General features: G+C 38.0%; 1 long non-coding RNA gene across 1 annotated transcript; it reads left to right on the top strand.

Moving 5' to 3' along the window:
* Positions 1-1,367: 1,367 nt before the first annotated feature.
* Positions 1,368-4,935, top strand: LOC103659638. The gene is made up of 3 exons (XR_567567.1): positions 1,368-1,408; positions 2,595-2,746; positions 4,858-4,935. It is a non-coding gene; the product is annotated as an uncharacterized LOC103659638 (long non-coding RNA).
* The last annotated feature ends 1,489 nt before the right edge of the window (positions 4,936-6,424 follow it).

Here is a 6,424-nt window from a genome sequence, read left to right on the forward strand (position 1 = left end):
AAAGTTAACACTGTTCCACAAAAATACGTAGAAGTCATAGATTATCCTTCCACAACTTACCAATTTGCAAACAAGACATCAAGTCTCATGTGACACAAATTGTCGAGGACTGTGCAAAACAATTCTTATGGACAGAGTTTAATGATAAAATACTTGAAAAATAAAATATTTTATAAGCATTGACTAAAAATAGGAATAAAATTTCAGCAGATTACAGTCAGTCATAATATAATAGAACCAAACCAAATATTTCAGAGTTCTCATTTTCGGAGCAAGGAAAAAAATCGGGTATTAAGAAATTACTTGGGTGCCTATCAGAAGAGTGCTGTTTCTATAATCTGGACTTCTAAAGTGCAAGCCTCACAGTAAGAAACAACTGATCTTGAGAAACTTATTAAACATGTAGATTCTTTGGCCCCAAAGCCAGAGATACTCAGAGATACTGATTGAATGTCTTCAGTAAGGCCAAAGAATCTGTATTTTAGGAAGTGTGTCCCCCACATCCCTCCTTCTTCTCCCCACACTGAAGCTGGTATGCTTAAGGCCATTGTTGAGAACTACCCATCCAGAGAAACACAGGTTGGCTGGGTCTCTGCTTCTCTGACAGAGGGAACATTTGGATAACTGCAAGAGGAGGAAAGTGGCCCACAGGAAGAAATGTGATTGGTCATGAGGAATAGTAGAGAGAGCTCAGCTTCCTGGGGCCAGAGAAAAGGGTGGAAAAGGATACTGAATGAATCTTGAGAGACAAAGAGAAGATGTGGATATACCTTTATTGGTGTCCTATTTCATACTTGTAATGCCATTTAATGTAATGGCATAAAAGCCAGCATCCTTAAAATAGGCTATCAGACTGGCCCGTCCTATGTCTCATTTCTTACTATTCCCTTAAGCTGACTCCACTTGGCCTGCTAACTATTCCTTAAAACACAGTGTCTTCCTCTACTTCCTTCACATGTTCCCTTGAATGTCATCTTCTCAATAGTCCTTCTCTGACCATACTACCTAAAATCATACTCACTGCCCAACCTCTCTGACACTCCCTTTTCTCTTCCTGACTTAATTTTCCTTTTATTGTTTGTTACTGTGTTCATATTGTTCATTTCCTGTCTCCCCCCACCCCCCACTAGACTGTACGCTCTATGATGGCAGGGATTTTGACCTGTTTTGTGTACTGGTATATGCCCAGCATCTACAATAGTACCTGGAAGATTATAAGTACTACTACACAGGATTAAAGAGGTTCCCTATTAAAAGGAAAAGGATTTTATTCAGCGCTAGAAGTAGAGAAAACGTTTATTTAAAATATTTGATTTTTAAAAAATTCCTCTGTGTTCTTCTAGGAAAAAGAAAAAAATAAGAAAGAACTGAAGTATGGGAATCTTTTCAAATGTTTCACTGCTTGAAGGTATATTTGTTTTCCATTCTTTCACAAAAATAGGCATGGGTAGTTACTGTTTAACTCTATCGAAAGCTAATAATTGTGTCACTTTGGCCTTGGGGAAATGAAAAACAGGAAACACTTTATTGAGGTGCATAGATTCATAAGTAATATTTTAAAAGGTTATCTGAAGGTGGTTTTTGAACAACTGTGTTAAGGTAAAATAAAAATATATATTTTTGAAAAAGCATTAACATATACAGCTAAACCTGAATATTATTTTTTGAAAAAACCACTACAGAAATAAGCTTAAGCAATGGAAATTATTATTCTAATTAATAATGACAAGATTACTGCACTTTCTTGCAGAATGTGTTTCTTCCAAATGATCTGACATGTAAAGATTGAGAGTAGGAATGACTTCACCGGTTCATCTGAAAAGGGAGAAAAGGCCTTGTCCACCTAAAATCTTTTCTTCACTCCTTCCCTAACTCTCATTCCTTAGAAAGTCCACTTTTATTTGTATATCACACTGGACTCTCCTCCCATTAATAACATGAAAATACCTCTCAGTTGTTTGCAGTGACAGTGTAATGGCCTGGTGGCTTTTCAACTGCTTTACCTAGTGGACAGATGAGTCCTGTTCAAAGGACAGACATCTGACATTGGATACATGGAAGTGCCAGGCCAGGTGCAAAAATATGGTTGAAATGGAAATATAAGGGAAAACAGGAAGTGGGAAATGTTTTTGACTTTCTGCTTTATCATATGTACAGAAGACTAGTACTCTCAAAGTAACATAAATCTCCATATGTTTCCTGACATTTTATTCTGGTCCCATTCCCATATCTTCAGTATTCAAAATCTCTTCATCAGGTAAATAACAAATAACCATCACAGCCATACTGTATCTCCAACAGTGTTCTCTATATGCCCCTTTCAAAATAGTCTCTCCATCTCTCTCTCTCCTTTCCCTCTCTCTTTCTTTCCCCCATTACTCTCCGCTTCCTTCCCTGTTTTCACACACACACACACACACACACACACACACACACACACACACTACCTGTTGAAAGTGTGTGTTTACTCTGATCTGACTTGTTAACTGTGCAGCTACTCTGTGCTAAGAACTGGTGAGTAAATTACATATGTTATCTCTTTTAACCATTAAACCAACCCTAGAAGGTGAATACTTTTATCTTCAATGTTACAGATATGAAAAATGAGCCACAGAGAGGGTAAGTAAATTTCCCAGGCACATTTATTAGTCAGAGAAGCTAAAACCAGAGCTGACTGACACCAAAATCTACGCATTTAACCAACACGTTCTATGGCCTCTCCTCAGCCTCCTGCTATGTCCAACAAGTGAGTGTACTTGAAAAGCCTCTGACCTTTGTGTGTTGAATAAATAATAACATAAAATGGAATGCCTGGCAGATGTACTGCTTGTGGCCCTCAGAATGGATTTCTTTAGTGTAATTAATTTTTTTTTTTTGCTATTTATAAAACACCATGAAGTACTTTTAAGGACAAAAGAAGCAAACATTTTCATGCAGTCTTATGTAATGATGTGCAATTTAGACCTAATCCTGTTAGCCCAGAGATGGCAGACTGACACTCTAAACAAAACTCATTGTGTTCTTTTGTGCTGCCATAACAAGGTATTTAAAGGATGAAATTCTGGCTGGCAGATGGGTTTCTTGGCATCACTATACATGCATCACAGAAATTGTTTTGTTTCAGAGGATTCAAATAAGATGCCTGACATTTCTCAGAAGATATTTCCACTTGTAAATATGGTTAACTTGTTAGGTGGTGGTGTCAATGGACAATAACAAAGGTTTTTAAGGCTTGTGTCCTGTTTATAATTTTTGTGTGATGTGTAAAAAGTGAATTTATTGAAACTCATCCTAACTCAGAGTCTAGGTTTTGGTCTTTGTATATAATATTCCTATAGCTCCCCTCATCCACACATGGGCTTTCTCTGTATCCCATAGCATAATATATGGGAACACTCTACTATATACCCAAACTACAAGGAAATAGAGAAGAACATTTGGCTGTGTATCTGTGTGGCCAGAGTTGCTCCCTGGAATTGACCCTGGAATTGAGTACCTGAAGAGTATCCACAGTTCTTTCAGATCACTTCTTTTCCATATGTTACTTGAGGCTGCTATAGGTTGCCACGTATTCTTGGAGTATGGGAACTTGATTGTCATTCAAAAATGCAAATAAAAGCTCTGGTAATGTAGGAATCTCCCTTGGGCCTAGAATAATCAAAAAATGAAAAGGACCAAGAGAAGAACATAAGGGTCAGCCTTTTGCTTTTAGACAAATGACTGCTTATATAACCCAGGGTAGCCAATAGTGGTATCTCTGCTTCTTGAAGATTTCAGGGGTAGAGCCCTCACATGGTGCCTCACTAGTGTTAGCATAAACCACAGAACTTTCTTTTCCTACCAAAATTCATTATTTCTGCAAACACTCTAGGAATATCCCCTATGTATCTGGTATTTTCCTAAGGACTGGTGATACAAGAGAAACCAAGAGAGCAAGGCCCTTTTGGTGGGTTTTAGAAAATGGCCACAAAATTCTTAGATATTCCACACATTGAGAGATAACTATACATTTCCTCACTTTGAATGTGGGTGGGCTTGTAACTACTTTGACTACAGAGTAAGGAGAAATGACGCTATGTGATTTTTGAGACCAGGTCATAAAAGGTGTTACCTTGCTCATGAGAACACTTATACTTGGGGTCCTGAGTTGTCATTTAAGAAGTCCAACTACCCAAAGCTACCAAGGTCTGAGGAAGCTAAGCCATATATACATGCCCCAGGTGACAGTCAAGCTGAACTCCCAGCTGACAGCTGGCTTCAACTGCCAGACATGAGAATTAGCCTTCTTGGACATTCAGCCCGTTGAGCCTTCATATGACCAATATAGTTTTGGACCACATTTGACAACGACTATGTGAGTGGCTCCGGGTAGGATCTGCCCAGCTGAGCTCTTCTGAAAATTACCGTCAGACAAAATCATGAGCAAAATGAAATAAATGTAGGTTTTATGTGGATTTGCTATCTAGCAAGAGTCACAAATTTTGTTACCTGGACATGGGTGTTACCTGGACCAGTGAGCCTCAAAGTGGCTATCAGTCAAAGCTTGAAGGAAAGTGAGTAGAATAGTATTGGGGGTTAGAAGATAGAAGATCTTTGATATGTAGTGATAGAAAGTTTGGGAAAACTGTCACCTACAGAAATAGAGAAACATATCTAGTGAATAATTGATCTGGTTAGGGATATTTCTATACTAAATGTTGAAAGTGACAACTAATTTCTTTTAGCTGCATATCATAAGATAAAGATAAAGAGATATGAGCTAAAGAAAAAATTACTCCATTTTTAAGCATAATGTAGGACAAATAAGAATGGCCCCTGACTTGCTAGTTTCAAAAATAAAATATTTCTCATCCCTAGTTTCTCCCCAAAGAAGACTCTCAAAAGTAAGACTTCATCAAGATAAAAAGCTTCTGCACAGCAAAGGAAACAGTCAACAAAGCTAAGAGGCAACCCACGGAATGGGAGAAGATAATTGCAAATGACATTACAGATAAAGGGCTGATATCCAAGATCTATAAAGAACTTCTCAAACTCAACACTCAAAAAACAAATAACCCAGTCAAAAAATGGGCAGAAGACATAAACAGACTTCTCCAAAGAAGACATACAAATGGCAAACAGACACATGAAAAAATGCTCAACATCACTAGCCATCAAAGAAATACAAATCAAAACCATAATGAGATACCACCTTACACCAGTTAGAATGGCAAAAATTAACAAAACAGGAAACAACAAATGTTGGCGAGGATGTGGAGAAAGAGGAACTCTCTTACACCATTGGAGGAAATGCAAACTGGTATAGCCACTCTGGAAAACAGTATGGAGGTTCCTCAAGATGTTAAAAATAGAGCTACCCTATGATCCAGCAATTGCACTACTAGGTATTTACCCCAAAGATATAGATGTAGTGAAAAGAAGGGGTACCTGCACCCCAGTGTTCATAGCAGCAATGTCCACAATAGCCAAACTGTGGATGAAGCTGAGATGTCCATCAACAGATGAATGGATAAAGAAGATGTGGTCCATATATACAATGGAATATTACTCAGCCATCAGGATGAATACCCACCATTTGCATTGACATGGATGGAACTGGAGGGGATTATGCTAAGTGAAGTAAGTCAAGCAGAGAAAAACAATTATCATATGGTTTCACTTGTATGTGGAACATAAGCAATAGCGCAGAGGACCATAGCGGAATGGAGGGAAATCTGAAGTGGGAGAAATCAGAGAGATGAACCATGAGAGACTATGGGAAACAAACTGAGGGTTTCAGAGGGGAGGGGGTGGGGAGATGGGGTAACAGGGTGATGCGTATTAAGGAGGCCACATGTTGTGATGAGCCTGGGTGTTATACTGAACTGATGAGTCATTGAACGCTACATCAAAAACAAATGTTGTACTATATAGTGGCTAACTGAACCTAATAATAATAATTAAAAAGTAAGTAAGAGCCTCCAGGCAAAAGTCAAATTCAGGGTGCTGTCAAGAAATGTGGTCTTAGAGTAAACATGAAGCAAAATGTATGGCTGTAAAACCCTTTCTTAAGAATTGAAATATTTAAGGTGATTTCTCATAGACCTTTTCAAAAAGTCTTTACGGATTTTCAGGATATGCCTCCCCAGGCCCTCTATTTTCAATTAACAATAGCTCTTCTAAGAGTCTTAAAGGAATAGGTCCCCAATAGCCTCATAAGGAACCCAACATGGAGATCTACTCTGAGGTCAACTTTCCAGTTTTTGTATAGGGACACACTGTTCAAGATTAAATATTTTAAGCAAAAATCAAAGTATCAAATCATTATATAAACCAAAATCATGCCAAGTTATAGGTGAGAGTTTTTTTTGAGAGGTTTACCTCAACTGACTCTAAAATATAACTTTTTTTTCCTAATGGGAAGTGTGTATGTGGCCATTGCGCT

This window comes from Ursus maritimus, unplaced genomic scaffold (genome assembly GCF_017311325.1).
Source record: "Ursus maritimus isolate PB19 unplaced genomic scaffold, ASM1731132v1 scaffold_1, whole genome shotgun sequence".
Taxonomy (NCBI): Eukaryota; Metazoa; Chordata; class Mammalia; order Carnivora; family Ursidae; genus Ursus; species Ursus maritimus.